General features: G+C 44.5%; 1 long non-coding RNA gene across 1 annotated transcript; it reads left to right on the top strand.

The window, feature by feature from the left end:
• The first annotated feature begins 18610 nt into the window (after positions 1 to 18610).
• Positions 18611 to 19427, top strand: LOC119656150. The gene is made up of 3 exons (XR_005250007.1): positions 18611 to 18929; positions 19019 to 19180; positions 19238 to 19427. It is a non-coding gene; the product is annotated as an uncharacterized LOC119656150 (long non-coding RNA).
• The last annotated feature ends 227 nt before the right edge of the window (positions 19428 to 19654 follow it).

A 19654-nucleotide genomic window follows, 5' to 3' on the forward strand; every position in this document is an offset into this window, starting at 1 on the left:
TGCAATCTCATTGTCATGCTAGTTAGTAGTTTTTCGGTACCACCTAGAAAGAAGTCCAATCTTCTTTCGATTTAGCTAGCTTTAGCTAGCTCTCCGCCCCGTTGATATCCCCGGAAATTCTATAGGTAGCTCCCTAAACGAATACTACCTGTTTTTATTATTTAAAAATAATACAATCATCAGAAACTAGAGGAGTCAATCTCAAAAGAAATGAAAGATATCTTTAGACATGTCCTCATTACCCCAGTAATAAACACACAGACCATTAAGGTTTTTGTAACTGCTTAGCTTTTGTGCCGAGTTCGGTTCTATCTGTCTAAATTACTGGCCTATAGATAACCATTGGCCTTATTATTGCAGTATATGTATATCCAGCGTAATATTTTCCTTTTCAACATATGTTCGCAACATGTGTCTTATAGAGTCGTTTTTGGTCTAATGTAATTCCCAAGTATTTGACCTCGGTTTCTCATTTAATCTCCATGCTGTATAGTCTCAAGTGATCAAGCTTCCGCTTCCTAGTACACTAGATACTAGTAGTTCTTAGTCTGGATTATATCACGTAGAATGTCCTTATATCTACCCCTACAGGTTAATACAATATCGTCAGCTTAACCCTGAACCTGTATTCCAATATTTGTTAGTTCTCCTAGGACTCCGTCAACTACTATATCCTACAGTAGTGATTGTAGTACCTCACTCTGTAAACAAACTTAACCAGGGTTTAGAATTGGTAACTGTTGGTACTTCTACTTGCTTGCTTTCTAACGTCCTAGTCATCCAGAAGGCCAGACCATTCCCAACTATCTTGCGGATTAGGCATTCCGTACTTCTGCATGCGATATGTTATCGAAAGCCCCATCAACATCAAATTAAGACTTACTACATCGACTAGGTATTGACGGTTTGTGTCATTCAAGATTCTGACCTAAAAATGTCGGTCGAGTATCAGTGATTTGGTTGATGGATGAACACATTTATGAAATTCAGGGAGCAGAGATGTTGAATCTGTATCTATGTAATCTCGGGCCGCACCAATAGCGAATACGACCTAGATTGGGAGGGTGAAAAAGGGACAATCAAGAGCTTGCCTCTTAGAGTTACACTACTCACAGGACAGCGTCTGCGCGGGTCTTTATCCTTGGCGTAACCCAATTGAAGAAAGCAAAAGACGAAACAATGATTTTAATTCGAGATACTGCATATAGAGTTGGTCGCACTGGGAATGCCTCTAACCCAATAAGGTACCCTGCCGGTTGACAATATTTGCAAAATAATATGGTTAGTTACCACAGTATGCGAATTTAAACTTATCTAAACCTGTAGATTTTGGAAAGTGAAGGCAGACCCCGAACTCACCAATTTGGGAGACAACGTCAGCCGCATTAGACGATTGCAGAAGGGAGATCTTATGTTGGAACTTAAGAAATCCAAGGATGTAACCGCGGACAAATTCTTAAGCCAAATCGGGAAGACTTTAGGGCAGGAAGCCGACATAAGAGCTAGCAGGCCGGAAATCACTATAATCTGCAAAGATATAGATGAAATCACGACGAAGGAGGAGGTTCGCGAAGCCTTGGAGAAACAGTTCGATCTTGCCTATGGGGGAACACAAACCGCCATCATCAGCCTACCAGTGGAGAACGCACTCAAACTATTAGCAGCAGGGAGAGTGAGAATAGGCTGAGTTATGGGTCGCCTTAGGGAACAGGGGGCGTAAAAACGGTGCTTTGATGCCTTGGCTTTGGTCACATTGCGAAGTCATGCACTAACCGAAATGACAGGTCAAAACAATGCAGGAGACACGGAGTGGAAGACCATATCAGCAAGGATTGCGGAGCTGACCCAAATTGTCTACTGTGCAAAGGAAAGGAGGGTGTGGACCATCGGCACATTGCGGGCAGCAGCAGGTGCCCGGAATACAGGAGAGCCCTTAGCACAAATCGCAGATGATGTTGATACAAATCAACCTCAACCACTGCGAGGCGGCGCAGGATCTACTCGTGCAAACCATCCGTGAGAAAAACATCGATGTGGCCATACTAAGCGAACCATACCGAAACCGCGGTGGTAGCGTTTGGGTCAAAGACCAAACGGGCCAAGCAGCGCTGTGGACTTGTGGAGAACAAGCCTTCGAGAAAATAATGGAGCACCCGGAGGAGAGCTTCATCAGAGCGAAGGTGAAGGGCATCCACATCTACAGCTGCTATGATCCACCCAGCGCTACACTCGTCGAGTATGAGCGGATGCTTGCTGCTCTTGTTTTGGATGCAAGAGGACGTTGGCCGATCATAATAGGAGGCGATTTCAATGCGTGGGCTCTTGAATGGGGCAGCCGGATAACTAATGTGAGGGGACGTGTTCTCCTCGAAGCATTCGCGGAGCTGGACGTGGTACTGGCGAATGTTGGGTCTTCGAACACTTTCCGGGGAAGGGGCCTGGGGTCTATAGTGGACCTGACATACGTGAGTGCCACTTTAGCCAGTAGAATCGCTTGGCATGTCAGTGAGGACTATACTCACAGCGACCACCAGGCAATCTGCATAGAGATCAAGGGCGGATCGAGCTCGAAAAAGAGTTTTCGCAGAATGCCGAGTGGTATGCTTGGCTGGACAGTGAAAGCTTTCGAGGGGGACACGTTTTCCGCGGTGCTCAAATCCGACATATCCCTGAATGGTACGGCTGGAGAGAAAGCCACCCAGATCACTCGATGGGTGACGGAAGCATGCGATGCTACTATGCCCAGAAGGCGATTGCTCCCCAGTAGGCAACCCAACTACTGGTGGAACAACGAAATCGCAAGTTTGCGAGCCGCATGTTTTCGGGCAAGGAGGCTTTGCCAGAGGCTCAGGGGAAAACCCGGTGGCGACGGTCGAGAGGAGGCACACAAGCAATTGCGTGGCCGCCTAAAGGAAGCCATTCGGAGGAGCAAAAAGAACTGCTTCAAACAGCTGAGCGACCATGCCGACATAAACCCTTGGGGGCGAGGCTTACAGAGTGGTGATGAAAAGGCTGCGGAAATCACCCCAGGTGACCTGTCCGCGCCTCCTGAAACAGATTGTTACCACTCTGTTCCCTCAACAACGAAAATAGTGGAAGGCATATTTTTGTCCAGCTAAATGACGGCATGTGTCCGGATAGCTCAGTGGTTAGAGCACTAGGCTGTCATACGGAAGGCCGCGGTTCAAATCTCACTGGTGGCAGTGGAATTTGCATCGTGATTTGACGTCGGACACCAGTCGACTCAGCTGTGAATGAGTACCTGAGTCAAATCAGGGTAATAATCTCGGGCGAGCGCAATGCTGACCACATTGCCTTCTAGTGTACCGTTACGGTCTTGAATGAAGTGCTCTAACACACTTCAAGGCCCTGATCCAATATGGATTGTTGCGCCAACGATTATTATTATAAATGACGGCATAATACCGCCTGTAACTGTGGAGGAGCTGCGGGAAATATGTGGTAGGTTCGGTGACAACAAGGCCCCAGGTTTGGATGGCATCCCCAACCGAGCTTTGAAACTGGCAGTGAAGACTAGGCCCAAACTTTTCGCCAACACCTTCGAGGCGTGCCTAAAAGAAGGAATATTCCCTGCCCAGTGGAAAAAGCAAAAGTTGGTGTTGCTTCCGAAGCCTGGCAAGCCACCTGAAAACCCAGCGTCTTATCGTCCTATCTGCCTGTTGGATACAATGGGGAAGATGATGGAGAGAGTCATCTACAACAGACTCCTGCCCATCGTCGAAGCCAGCAATGGTTTGTCGGAACGCCAGTTTGGTTTCCGACGCACCCACTCTACGGTGGACGCAATTGGCATGGTGGTAAACCTGGCAAAAGGTGCACTGATTTCTGGCGGCTGCTGTGCCGTGGTGGCGTTGGATGTCAAAAACGCATTCAACTCGGCCAACTGGAATAGAATTAAACGGGCGTTGGCTGACATAGGTGTCCCCGGATACTTAGCGAATTTGGTGGAAAACTACCTCTCAGAGAGGACTCTCTGGCACGGGACGGATGAGGGCCCCAAAGAGTACGTTGTCACAGCCGGGGTACCACAGGGATCGGTACTTGGTCCCCTGTTGTGGAATATCATGTATAATGGGGTGCTTGCTCTTCCCGTCCCAGAGGGGACTACGATTGTCGGCTCTGCTGATGACCTAGCTGTGGTTGTTGCAGCAAAACACCCAGAAGATGTGGAGGTTTACGCAACAGAAACAGTGAGAGCGGTAAAGTCCTTGCTAGAAAAGGTCGGGCTGACCTTGGCGGACGCGAAAACGGAAGCGGTCTTAATAACGAAACGCAGGAAAAATAACACTGTAAAAGTGGAGGTCGGTGGACATACGGTCGTATCAAAGCCGGCTATCAAATACCTGGGGGTAATAATTGACACCAAATTGAGTTTTAGGGAACATCTAGAGTATGCATGCCAAAAGGTAGCCAGTGCCACCACGGCACTTGCAAAAATGTTGCCAAATATTGGTGGGCCGAAACATTGCCGGAGGTTGGTGCTAGCCGGAGTGGTGCGCTCCATCCTGCTCTACTCGTCGCCTGTGTGGGCAGAGGCGCTTGCAAACTCTCAGAGACGGAAGCAGGTGAACTCGGTTTACCGGCGGATGGCTTTGAGGGTTTGCAGTGCTTTTAGAACCACATCAGATGAGGCAGTATTGGTGGTGGCAGGCATGATCCCGGTTGACATTCTGGCCAAAGAAATGAGTGTCCTGTACAATGCAAGACATATGGGGGGCACGCACAGCGTAGAAATGCGGCAAGGTCAGAGTCGCTTGATCTCTGGCAACGCAGATGGGACGAGTCTGCGAAAGGTCGGTGGACGCACAGGCTCATTCCCAACATTAGGGTGTGGCTTGAGCGAAAACATGGGGAGACCAACTACCACATTACCCAGTTCCTCACGGGGCACGATGGTTGCTACAGGCAGTATCTGCACCGCTTTGGATTGGATGATTCTCCGAACTGTCCCAGATGCGGCATACCGGAGGATCCAGAGCATGTGATGTTTCACTGCCCACGATTTGCGATGGAGAGAAGGAGCTTAAACCAGGTGCTGGGCAGGAGCAGGACCCCGGAGAGCTTGGTTACTGAAATGCTGGAGTCCGAGGAGAAGTGGCTTGTGGTTGGCTCCGCAATCATCCAAATGCAGGAGGAGTTGCTGAAGGAACAAAGAAGGAGGAAAGCTGCAAATAGGAGAAGGATGAGTGCCTAAGAGCAAACCTACCCCGCGAAGTAATACTTGAATGGTGGTCCCGCGGGGCTGGGGCTGGAGAAACCGGGGGTGGTTTTTAGTGGGTGTGAATCCCACACGCGCCCGCTGTAGTTCCGCCGTTCGGGCGGCGGAGCTGCGGCGGACGTGTTTTTCTAAGATTTTCCACCTCCGTGTACGCACAAAAAAAAAAAACCTGTAGATTTAATTGTCAGTCTAAAGAACTACTTACTCTGCACAGGATCTGATGACAATATAGACGATTGAAAAGATTTTTAAAAACGATAAAAGACGACAAACTCTACTCTTTGAATGACAGCCATTACAAGTATGGCGTAACCGAAACCGCCCGTCTGTCAATCGCATCCTCTCTTAAGAGCCTGGCAATATGGACAACTTTTGAAGCCCTTACGTGGGTCTAAGTAACATTTTCAATTGATACTATCTAGGGACTAACCGAGTATACTTAGTTTCTCTTAGGGCTTTGGTGGCTTTTATATGTGTAGAAAATGAACCACTTTAATGAATTACAGTAAGTCATTCCCTCGTTGAGAAATGAAAGCTTTGTTGCATGAAAAGTAAACGAATTCATAGGAATAGATTGTTAATCAACCTTTCCGCAGCATTATTGCCTAAATTTGAAAATTAGATAATTCCGATCCAGCTGAACAGAAAAATTTAATAAACCGAGAAACAGGCAAGTCAAGCATTAGTGGCGTAAGAAGGGACCTTTCGTTGATTTTGCGTCCAACAATTGGCGTATATTTTGAAGACAGACGTTTCATCGGACTCTATTGGGACTAAGAAGAGCATCAGCAGGAGTCTGGTGGGATGACGATCTATAAAAGGTTTAATCCAGTATCCAGGCTTTTTCATCATCATCGCAATAGCTTGTATCCGGTCTAACCCTGCTCAGGTCCACCAATTCGATATCCTAAAAAGCTGTCTTGCATTCAGATCTACGCTATCGATCCATTTAGTCTTCCGCGCCTTTCTTTTCTATTGTAGATATTGCCCTTATAGATTTCTCGGGCTGGTTAACTCTCATACGGATTAAGTAACTTGCCCACCACAACCTATTCAGCCAAATTTTATTCACAGCCAGACGGTCGTACTATCGCTCATAAATTTCGGAGTCGTCTATTCTCTTGAAAGAATTGGTACGCCCCGAACGCCACCAAAAGTTCGTAATTTTTCTTGCTAAGAATTCAAACTCCTGAGGAATATGTGAGGACTAGGAAGATCATTTACTTATCTAGTAAGAGGTTTGACGTCCCACCATAAGGGACGTTTCGAATGAGACAGTTTTTGTGAGTTGAAATTGCGTTGTCGTAGCTTTTATAGGTTGTGATTTTCAACCCTAGATAGGAGAGATTATCAAAGGTCTCAAAGTAGCCTCCTATCATTATTGTTTTGATCAATGTCATTTGACGCTATTACTTCTTTGCTTTTTGGTACGACATTGCCACTATGTACTTCGTCTTGCCTTCATTAACGTCTAGCCCAATATTCCGGGCCGCCTGATCGATCTGGATGGAAGTAGATTGTATATCTCGATTTGTTGCTCACATAATGTCACAGTAACCATCACAGTAGAAAACCAAATTACTGAGGGAAGCCAGAACATCGGCAGTCGGAGAAGGAATACCGCGATCTTCGAAGTAGCCTTAAGAAGACTATACGGGAAAGAATTGCTACAAGCAGTTGTGCCATGAAGCAAATATGAACCCATGGGGCGCTGCTTACAAGGTCGTAATGCAGAAGATGGTGTGGACAAAAATCACCCCAAATGACGTGCCTCCGACTCTTGTGGAAAAAAATTGCAATCCTTTTCCCACAACAAGAAGAAAGTGGACCTCACCCAATGGTTCAACAGGACGTCTTCTTAATCGCAGAGGTTACCAAGGAGGAACTATGGGAGATCTGTGGACGAATTAGGGACAATAAGGCTCCGGGATTCTGAACAAGGCATGGTTCATAAGAGCATTTGAATCATGCATGGTTGAAGGAATGTTTCCCGCTCAGTGGAAGAGGCACAGGTTGGGTCTGCTACCAAAGCCCCAGAAACTACCTGTCACACCCTCTTCATACCGCCCTAGCCAATATGGTGAAGATGTTGGAGAGGGTGATATACAACAGGCTCGTCGAGCTAGTTGGTGGTCTATCGGAGCAGCAGTATGGGTTTTGCAAAGCACAATCCACGGTTGATACTATTGCAACGGTCTCAACGACGGCCCAAGTGATATGTTGTGACAGCAGGTGTTCCCCAGGGTTCTGTACTGGGACCTCCGCTGTGGAGCATAATGTATGGCGGAGTGCACGGCCTTCGTGTGCCAATGGAGGTAACATTGATTAGTTTTTCAGACGATTTGGAAGTGTTCGTAGTTGCGAAACACCTGGAGGACGTGGAACTGTGTGCCTGTGAAACTATTCACACCATCAAAGCATGGCCACAAATGGTGAAATTGGACGTGGCGGAAGATAAGACGGAGGCGGTTCTTATTGCCAATCGCAAGAAAACCACACTGTTAAAATCTGGGTTGGTAAACACGAGATTGTTTCAAAATCGATCATTAGATACCTAAGGGTAATGATCATCATCACCATCTCTGGCAAGAATAATACCTAATATTGGAGGACCAAAATCTAGTCACCGAGGGCTTATCGGAGGGGTGGTAAAATCCATCCTGCTATACGCGGCTCCTATCTGGCGGTGCACACTGGATAACACAGTGAACCAGGGAAGGGTAAGTTCGACATACCGGTGAATCGTGCTGAGGGACGTTATCAGGTGAGGCAGTGTGTGTCATCGTGAAGATGATTCCCTTGGATCTTTTAGCGAAGAAGGCACACTGCCTCTAACAGAGAAGGAGGGTAAGTCCGGCCGAAATAATTGGGGGCTTCTCCCACCTTGATTCGAAAATCATAATCGATAACAGCTATGACGATGAAATCTGCCCACGGATGTTGGCAGCCAACAGAACCTATTTCAGCTTACAAAAACTGTTTTATTGTTTCGCTCGAAACGTCTCCCCATAGAGCCAAAGCTCTTACTGTATAATACTATGATCTTGCCAGCTCATATGTATTCCCCGGAGATCTGGACACGAAAAGTTGCGAACTTTGGGCCGTATTTGAAAGAAAAATCCTTCGAAGAATTTAGAGGATGGAGGATATACGATTTCGTAGCCTACATAACGACGAAATCTATGAGCGATACCACGAGCATCTAGTTGTGGGTAAAATCCAGCTCAGTAAGCTGTGGTGGGTGGATCACCTAATTCGTATGGATGAGGATGATCCAGGCCGGCAAGTATATAAGGGCAATATCTTTGGTGGAAAAGGAAGACGAGGCAGACTCTGCCTAAGATGGAGTGACGCCCAGACGGCTTTTAGTGATATCGAATTGGTGGACCTGGGCCCAAAACTGGGATGTCTGGAGTTCCTTACTAAGGCAGGCCTAGAAGGGACACCGGTTGCTGCGCCGTTGATGATGATGATAATGTCAATATTGTTAGCATCGGTCAGCAGTTAGGTGGACTCGAAAAGGATGGTGCCTTTCGGATTTACCTCGCCATGGCGGATCATTTTTTCTAGGACCAAATTAAAGAGGATGCGTGATAGGGCACCCCCTTATCTTAAACCGTTATTGATAGTAAATCGCCCGGAGTGTGATGCTGCTTGTTTTATCTGGCCCAGTCAGTCTTATCAATTTGATTGGGAATTCTCTCATGAACATGTACATTTCTACTCTGCCTATGCTGTCATTGGCAACCTTGATGTCGATGAAAAGATAGTGCAACTAATGGCCACACTCCAGCAGTATTCCCATCTTTTAACGCAGAGCAAATCTGACCTGCTGTTGATTTACCAGGCTTTTTGCAAAACATAAAGAGGCAACCTTACAAACTAGTACATTCTAAAATTCAGACATTATTAGATTGTGGCTTTTCGCCAGAGAAGAGTTCCCTTACATACTTGAGATCCGTGGTACATCGGTACAGAAACATGGGGTCCACCTTACTCTCTTGACTATAAAATCAGTCTGTCATAGATGACCATTAGTAAATTGATAAAATTATTTGATTAATGATCTTTGAAAATGTAGAACGGGACGAAATTAACTTCAATAGAATATTTGCAACCGCTACTACCATATCAAACTAAAATTCCGCTTTCTTCTTTGCTGGGGAGATGATGATTAGTCTAGTAAAGGCCAATCGAGTTTATCGTCAATCAATATAAATAATTACAGTCATCAAGGTCCACCTTGCAGGTTATATTGAATGTTTATCATCTTCTTGACGGTCTCTTGAGGACATAATTATTGAACTCATGGCGAAAAATCACGAAAATTTTATAAGTTAAGGGTTATTTGATTTCCACTACCAATCCTCCTATATACCATTTCTGCTTCATCCATTTTTCAGGGATTTTCACTGGATAACCTATAGAATGTAATTCAGAGAAAAAGAATTCCATATTCTTTTTACACTCTATGTGGTGTTCCTCATGTCATCCATTGTAAGTGTGATTGAGGGACATTACTGCCTACCGCTTGCCGTGAAATAATTATTCTGAGCTATTTGTTGATTATAACCAGATGAAGAGTCCGGGGATCAGTAACAGGAAATTATCTTTCAGTCCTGAAAATATGAATAGTTCCGTGAATGATACAAGTGAGCAGAAGGACTTGTACGCTGGTTAATGATTTAGATGCCAGAGAAGAGAATTTTGGCGCATATAAAATTCTAAAGCTGCCACCCATGAAAAGGCCGAAACACCGATCTGCCCCAAGTACTGGCTTGACAGTTACACCAGTGGGTGCTGCTCTTTCTAAGATTTCTGTTATCTTTAGACTTAGGCAACCCAACCGATTGCAACAAGCACAAATCGAAGTGTGTAATTAAAAAAATTCTCTCTGAGATTTGGAGGATTATCCACCTTCTGAGAGAAATCCTTTTGTTTCAAATGATGTTTTCTAGTTTACCCATTCTCTAATGGAGATTTTCCGAGTACAACATACCAAGATTATTTTGAAAAAATACATATATATATATATACCTGGCGTACCAGGTTTATCCTCACCTGAGTTGCAAACGCAGAGCTGCATGCGACCAGGCGCGTGTCATGGGTTGCGGATAATGACATGACCCACCGGGTCAGCTACGAATATCGCAAGTTAATTTTGTAAATAAGTAGCCGCGGACAAGCAGAACGTTTCCCTTTGTGTTCGTCCTCCCTTACCGATTCTTCCCGTTCAGGGGGAGTAAACCTCCTTAACAAATCCGTAATCCGGGGTGCAGGGATCGACGCGCCTATCGGATGAATTGCAGTGACGTTACACTGTATTTCAGCGGCTCCCCTCCAAATACCTTCCCTACCTTTGGAGGTAACCATGGGGCATTGCAACATTGAGGCTCTGTTGCAGGGCTGACTGGGTCCCCATTACTCGTGGGAATAAAATTGGGGACTTTTGTTTAAATTCTTTAAATGGGACACCAGGGACACGAAGACAGTACCCAACACGGTTAAGGGTCGTTCACCAACATCAGAGCGGCTCTTCGCCCTTGGATGTTTTGGCGGTTATACCGTCAACCACCAGGGACGGGAGACCTAGGCGTCGTATGGTTTGGACGAACCAACTTAACGAATTTATCGTCCGCGCCTATTACCGTGTCACGGATTTGGAACGGAATCCATCAGGGGACAGACATCGACTACATGACGCGTTCATAACCCGATTTCCGGAGCTAAGTCATGTTCCGGAACAGAACGTCGTCAACCAGTACCGGGTGATAGTGAATAACAACCGAGTTGCCTTACCAACTAGGCAACAAATCTTCCAAGAGGTTTCACTTGAGCTCGGGCTGGAGTCATCAAATTACCGGACTAGTCAAAGGAGTAACCCAAGTACTCCACCTGTAAGGCACTCCATGAATCCAGTAGTCAGGAGAAGCTTAGTAACTGGGAATGTCACTGGAATGAGGCTTTGACCGCATTCCAGGTTGCATTCACAGAATATGCTGAGATTCTCCCAGACGCTAGGCCAAAGATCCCAAAACTGAAGTTTACTTCGGCAACTACTAACATCATTGCTGCCGTTGACAGAATTTTGGCTGATCGTTTGACTAGCGAGATTACTGCTACAGAGGTTCACAGCCTGATCTACGTTGCAGCTGCCACGGTTATTAGTCTCCATAATCAACATCTTAGAGCGAATAACAGAGGTATGCGCAGAAGGACTTTACCGTTCTGGGTGTTTCGACTCAACAAAAGAGTCGAAAAATTGAGAAAGGAGATTGGTCGTGTCACGCAAGCACTCCTTGGAAATCCATCACCAAGAGTGCACAGATGCGTTGCGAACATCATTGGAAACTACCATCTGTCCAATGATATGCCAATCGAAGAAATCCTCGAGGTGCTGAAGCAGAAACTTGCGGTATGCTCCAATCGCATCCGTAGGTATCAAAAAAGCTTTCAGCGAAGGACAGACAACACTTTGTTCTTCCAGAACCAACGGGGATTCTACAAAAATCTCACCAACTCAAGTCGGGAAAGCAACCTCGATCTGGATCTGGCAGAAGACTTCTGGAGAAGTGTTTGGAGCAAATCCAGCCGTTGCAATTTAGAAGCAGCGTGGCTCCCACACCTTATGCGTTCATGCGAGGCCCTCCCCGAAATTACCATGCTTGATGTAACTGAAGTCGACGTTGAAGCAGCCCTTGACAAGCTAGGTAACTGGAAGGCGCCAGGAGTTGACAAGATTCACAACTTCTGGCTGAAGCGGTTCAAGAGCACTCACAGGATATTGGCAAATCAATTTAATCAGATGATTGCCGATCCTGATTTAGTTCCACCATTTTTCACCAAGGGGATAACTTTCCTCATCCCCAAGGAACAGGGTGTCTCCTGCCCTTCAAAATGTCGACCAATTACTTGTCTTCCTACCATCTACAAGGTTTTCACTTCAGTTCTGTGCGCGAACATCTCAAAACATCTTGATGTTCATAAATTGATAGCTGAGGAGCAAAAAGGATGCGCAAAAGGCTCCCGAGGCTGCAAAGAACAGCTTATAATCGATACGGTAGCTGTAAAGCAGGCTGTCCATCAGAAACGAAATATCTCGACAGCCTACATCGATTATAAATCAGCCTTTGACTCCATATCACATTCGTGGTTACTACAAGTGTTACGCTTGTCTAAAATCAACCCGAATGTCGTTCTTCTTCTGAGGACAATAATGAAAAATTGGAGCACGAAGCTATCGGTATCCTCACAAACATCAGGAGAGATACCAATCAGGCGTGGCATTTTCCAAGGCGACTCTCTAAGCCCACTGTGGTTTTTTTTGGCTTTGAATCCGTTATCCCATCTTTTGCATGAAAGCAAATACGGGTTCCAAGTCAAGCATGGCATATTGTCGAAATGTACATTAAGCCATTTAATGTACATTGACGACATCAAACTGTATGCCAAAGACGAGAACCAACTTCGCTCCTTGCTGAACATCATCATCCAGTTCAGCAGGGATATTAGCATGCAGTTGGGTTTGGAAAAATGTCGCATAAAAACGATTGTTCGGGGAAAACACACCGACAACGAAGGATACAGCCAAAATAACATCCGAATTGAGGGCATGGATTCGGACGACGTCTACAAATACCTCGGCATATTGCAAGCAACAACACCTGCTGTGGCAATAATTAAATCTAAGTTGCTGGGGGAATTTGAACGGCGTCTGGATCTTGTCCTTAAAACTGAGCTGTACGGGAAAAATAAGATCATGGCAATCAATACCTTCGCCATTCCCGTCCTTCTATACACTTTCGGTGTGATACAGTGGAGTAATACCGATTTAGAATCTGTCAATAGACGGGTAAGGGTAGTTCTTGCAAACAATAACATGCACAATAGAGCTGCCGAAAAATTGAGGATCACTATCCCACGTCATCAGGGAGGAAGGGGGGTACTTGATTTAAAAACGTTGCACTACAATCAAGTGCATTCTCTTCGTGAGTTTTTCTATGAGAAACAATCCTCTAGCCAAATACATCAGGCTACCGTCATGGCAGATAATAAATTGTCTCCTTTGAACTTGAGAAGCAGAGAATGGGATCCCATGTCGAATGTTACTTCAGTCCAACAGAAGATCGACATGTGGAAAGAGAAACCCATTCACCCATTTGTTGTTGTCAAGCATTGACATCGAAGCCTCCAAAAAATGGTTGACAAATGGTGTACTGTTCTATGAGACCGAAGCATTCCTAACTTCAATTCAGGATGCTTCGCTCCCAACAAAAAATTATAAACGGTACATTCTTCACGACTCCTCAATCACCAACTCCAGTTGTAGGTTATGCAACTGTGAAGAGAAGACCATCCAGCACATAACATCTGCGTGCAGGATGTTGAGCGGTACCGAGTACACCAATCGTCGTAACTCCGTCTGCAAGGTTCTCCATCAAAACCTTGCGTTGAAGTATAAGTTAGTGGCAACCTACCACCCTTACTATAAGTATACTTCGCAGAGAATCTTGGAAAATGATCGGGCCAAACTACTGTGGGATCACACTATTGCCACCGACCACAGCGTTAATCATAACAGACCCGATCTAATTCTGCTTCTGAAGGAAGAACGAGCGTGCTTTATAATCGATGTAGCCGTACCGTTGGACCGGAACACTGTTGAAAAACAGCACGAAAAAATCCGGAACTACGGCCCCTTGGCAGACGATATGAAGCAGACCTGGAGACTACAAAAGACCGAAGTAGTCCCAGTAGTAATTTCAGCGGCGGGATTAGTCCAGAACTTACATAAAGCGCTGAAAACGCTCAATCTTAGGGCTGGACTATACATGGAGATGCAAAAAGCGGTTATCCTTGCAACCTGTGCTATAGTCCGAAGAGTCCTGTTCGGTAACAATCTGACCTAATGGGTTTCAGTCTTGATCCGCACTGTCTTCGATATAAGATCCATGTCTCTGTAGTGTAGAACCTCCGCGTCATTGGCTGAAGTGTTTGTGACAATCGGGATGTAGTAATACATTTTCGCATGGTCGCACACACTTTGTGTTAAAACGCATCATCGCTGCGATGCGGGCCTTTGGATGTTGCCTTCAGCCCATCCTTAGGATGGTCGCCCCTCGGTCCGGTTGGGCGGGAAGAGGGTCCGTGGGCTTTTTTAACTATATATATATGGTTGCCATAACATCCTGTATGTGGCTTAACACGTCAATTATGTTTAACCCCCATCGCGCAGGGTTTCTGCCCCTCCCCCTCCCGAATTTCTGAGAAGCTTACAACCGTCTACCACAGTTCTGAACCGAACCGTGGTTTCTGTCAATAATTTGACTCCCTCCACTTTTCGGCAAGCTGACAATCTTCTTCCACTGGTCTGCGCCATGTAGGGTGACCCCACCGTCTATCCTGAAATAGTGAATTCATTGGATAATATAGCCTACAATGAGGTTGTCGCCGTTTCCTTTTCCACTTCCGTCAGAGAATCTCAATGACAATGACAAGACGCAGACATAAGATGATGATATCATGGAGGCGTTTTGTAACAGTAACGATCAGCGAATTTATGAACTTTAATATTTAGATGGACATCTAGTTTAATGTCCTCGTCGGCTTCGTTGAAACTAGGCTTCGTCCATTAATGTGAAAAGTGCATCGATCCGTATTTTGAATATCTTTCCTTTAACATAATTCAGAGTAATTACTTGATGAGAAACCATTCAAATGTCAAAATTTTCTCCAGACAACTTTGGCGGATTCCGCGTTTAGCTTCAAAGTCCGCCGAGATAATAAATGAAATATTAATTGTAAGTCCCACATTGGGCGCCAATTGCCGAAATATCTTTTTGTGAAGAAGGCAATTGCCCCCAGAATAGCTGTAGCGTCAGCTAAAATACCGGTCCATTGAAGCATATGGTAATGAATCTGAAAATTGGCAGTTCCGCGGACTGAATTAATTATACATCATTTCAGAAAATTGACAATTGGGATCATCCAAGTGTTCTATTGGAGTCGAGGGTTCCCAGAATGCACGTTTTCTCCAAATCAAGCACGAATTCCAATGATATAAGCTGGACATTCTGGGACTAAACGAAGTAAGATGGTATCTCACCACGACTTTTAACCAGTGAAGCGAGTTATTCACTGCTGCACATGCAGTTTCTACAGATCTACTACTTTCACTCCAGGAATCCGAGCTTTTGACTCAGTGAACAGGGAGTGTATCCGGCGAGCTCTACGCAAGAGTAGGAAAGAGGGGATTCCGGAGATGCTAGTAGATAATATCGACATATGATGGCCCACATATCTTGTAACTCATGTCAGAGGGATTTGAAGTCCAAAGCGGAGTCCACTAGAGTTGCACCTTGTCACCGATTTTATTTCTTCTTGTCATCCATGACGTTCTTTGTGCCGCGTTGTCTGGAGGATGTGGACGAGTTATATACACCACGACATCTTTTCTTGAACAATTCAGCTACACTGGCAACATATGTTTGCTTTCTTACTGGGTCCCGGATCTTGGTAAAATGGCTCTGGTTTTGGAATAAGAGGACTGAAGATAAACACAAATAAAACCTAGGTTCTCAGTCTAACGGATCACCGTACTCTCCCTATTTACGTTGATGGATAGAGCATCAAAGGTGTCGATCAATTTACATATCTAGGAAGCATCATGTCTGTCGACGGTGACGCCGGTTGCGTGACGTATTAACTGTGCTCAATCCGCTTTCCCGGCCTTGTCTAAAATCAGGAAATGCAGTTATCTCAACACCAAGGTCGAGTTGAGAGAGTTATGTGCTAATGTTCTTTCTGTGTTACTGTATGAAAGTAGCCCATGAAAAGTGGCGCTCACTGCTACTCAAAAGCTCCAAGTCTTCGTCAGCATTTGTCTATGAAATATTATCAAAGTACGCTGGCCTGATACTATTTCAAATAAAAAATTTGGTCCGCGCACAGGTCAATTAACCGTGGCAGAGGTGGCAGTAGATAGGTTACATATTAAGGAGGGGCGACAATTCCCTTGCTGACCACGCCATGAATTGGAACCTTACCTACAACGTTGGCCGACGAGTAGGTCGGCCCAAGAGCACTTGACGCAGAACAGTAAAGGAGGAGTACAGGCATCTTGGGAAGTCATGGAAGGAGTTGAAGCGCATTTCAGTGGACCGTTTATGATAGTACCTAGGTGTGGTTGATGCGCTATACTTCATCAGAGGTGAATAGCAACCATATTTTTGTTGAAAATTGTCTGCGGGAGTATTCTTTTGATCTACGGCGGAATTGAATTCTTCAGTGAGGTTATCGGTTCGACAGATTTCAAATTCGGGAGTCCATTTGGCTACATTTTATAACCGGCTTAGCGTTCTAGTTGTTAATCAACGCGCTTAAAATCTGTTTTGCAAAGGTGGATTAATTTTTCCTTTCGATGATTTACATCTAGAACAGCACTGTTGAGGTTGATATATTGAATTAATTCGCGATATTATGACTCTTCTCATTGCAGCATCTTTCATGCAATAAGGATGCTAGAAGTTGCTTTCTACGCTAACGTGGCGATAAATATCATCAAGTTCAAAATTAGAAAAGGCGGAAGATTTACGTGGAATTTATGTTATTTTTGATTACATTAATTGCTTTGCTTGAATCACAAAGATTTGACGACGATATTGACGAACTTGTTTTGGAAATATCTTAAGTCTCTTCGATTGCCCCAGGAAGCCAATCTTCTATTTCCAAATCAGATCATAGGAGCTTGGTATATTGCAATCCTTACTACATTTACTACACCGAGGTCAAGGTTCAAAGCGGAATCCGTCAGGGATGCATCATGCCACCGATATTTTTCGTTTTTCATCCTGCCCTGTGTGGAGGATGTGGAGGAAAGTTGTCATAGTCAATTGAACGACTATGACAATTTTCTTCAAACAAGACAGCTACACTGATGACATGGACCATGGACTGTGATCAAATGGTTCTGGATTTGGTGAACGTTAAGTTGAACAAACACCAACAAAAACCAAGGTTTTCTGTCTGATTCTTCCTGTCTGAATTAACGGGTAGAGCATCGAAAGCGTTGATCAATTTATATAGGAAGAGGGTTTCTGCCGGTGGTGGCACCGAACTGGATGCTGCTTGTTGCCTTACCTAGAATCTGGAAATTTAGTTATTTCAACACTAAGACTAAGTAGAGACTGTTCTGCATTCTAAGCCTTTAAGAACACTTGTTTGGGGGGTATCATCGAAGTACGGTAGCCGGACAATATTACAAACGAAGAACTTGGTCGGTGCACAGATTTGGTACCCATAAGCGATGTGATCGGAAAGCGGAAATGGCAGCATATAGGTCACACATTAACGAGGGCAACATTGCATTGCTGACTATGCCATGCAGTGAAATCCACTCTCCCAAGCTGGTCGATGAGTGCGGCGCCCCAAGGGTACTTGGCGCAGAACTGTAGAGAAGAAGTGTGGATGTCTCGAGAAGTCATGGGGGGAGGTAAGCGCATTTCAGGTAACCGTGAGTGATGGTGAGTAAGTTTGGTTGGCGCGGTATACCGCGACAAAGGTTAATGGCAACCGTATACTATATATATACAATTTCAAAAACACGAAACAGTAATGTGTTCATTAACTCATTTTCACATTAAAGTGAAAGAAACATTTTACGCTAAATGCACATGTGGTACTTACGCCGGGTGGTACAACGGTTATTAATATATTTATCGTCTTTTTTCAAAACTCGGATGAAACCCCCTTCAGCCCGCTTTCTTGCCTTTTGGGGTACCTTCATGACACTTCTGAAAAGTTCATGTCCAACAGTTTACCTAGGGTTCTGCTATTAAACTAAACTTCCGGCCGAGCACCGATTAAATTCCCTGCGATTTAGTCTTAACAATTGCCTTTTAGGTACATGAGGTAGGCGTTCTCCAAAGGATGTATTGGAATCTTCTAAATTGGAAGATTGGTTGCTAGTGTTTACCCTAGGGATATGGAAAGCCGGCTTTGTGATCGTAACGGATATTGTGTTCCCCATGCCGACATTGACTAAGTAATACAAACGCACTATATCAAAATCGAACAAGAAACTGTGATAAAATTCCCAGATAAGATTCTATTGTGGTCACTTTGAACAATCATCTCAATATCAATTCTCCATTCCTTGAGCAATCAGCTAATGCACTCAGGCCATATCAGACAATAAATCAACAGAGTCATGTCGTTTATTACAAAATGCTTCTCAATATCTTGTCGTAATACAGTCGTTTTGCGGTATCATATTGTTCCGTCGTATCAAAAGTATTGTGTTTGTAGAGATTCTAGGTATGCGGCGGAATTACTCGTATGTCGTCATCATATCACAAAAGATACAGTGCGGCAGCGCGGATCGGTATCACCGTGACAAAGCTCCACACACCACATATTGGGAACAATCAAAATTTTGAACTTGGCTAATTGTTACCGGCTGAAACTGGACCGCATTCTTGATTCTAGCCAAGTGCCAAAATTGAAAGTGTTCCACTGTCTCAGGCCAAGTGATTGATAAGACCTTCACACCACTTGAGTTGATTCTTCAAGTCGTGGAGCGATTGGATTCCCATTCTTTAGTAGCGTTTTGACTAATAAAACCGAGTCAACCCAGATTCAGAAACAAACAACCACGTGCTCTAGTAATTCCAGAGTAACTTGTTTTTATGGCGTACGTATGTATAATGGTTTACAAAAGCCTCAAACAATGATGCGATACGCACAGATAATAGATTGTTTTTAATCTAAGACTTTTTGCAGTCCAAAGTTTATTCACAAGACCGGTGGCTAAGTTAAGGCATCTGCAGCTCAAGCTTAAGTTGAATGACATAAAGCCTAGAGGCTCTCATGATACAGTGAGGCTTACCCCCATGCAACCTGTCTGAGCTCGGTTTATTAATCAACGCATCTTGTCTGAGTCACGTAAATTTGAATTATAATACAAAGAAAATAAAATGACTCATTTAAGTCATGTTTTAGTTGAAGCAATCAATTTGAAGAAGGAAGTAGAATTCGAGTCCGATGTACGCAAGTGATTCAAATAAGAAAGATTTCGAAGAAATCGTGAATGATTTCCTCAGTAAATGATCTATTCCGGAAAAGATACAAATGTTTTGTGATGAGTTTGTTGCTAACCGCAACAAATTTATCGAAATAAACTACTAAATGCAATACAGAACACATTACTCTTATTCACTAAGATATTTTAGAATAAACTTATTCATAACCAAGGAGAAATAAAAATTCATTTATCATTTACTGTCGCTGTTAGTCCTTTACACCAGAAATGCTTTCTAAGTGCAAAAGACTAAACGCTTTTACTGTAGCCTCAACTGAAACCTCGATCCTTGACTCCAACCCGCTTAGAGCGTGAATATTTTAATTGAAAAATGTCAC

The sequence above is a fragment of the Hermetia illucens genome, chromosome 4 (genome assembly GCF_905115235.1).
Source record: "Hermetia illucens chromosome 4, iHerIll2.2.curated.20191125, whole genome shotgun sequence".
Lineage (NCBI taxonomy): Eukaryota > Metazoa > Arthropoda > Insecta > Diptera > Stratiomyidae > Hermetia > Hermetia illucens.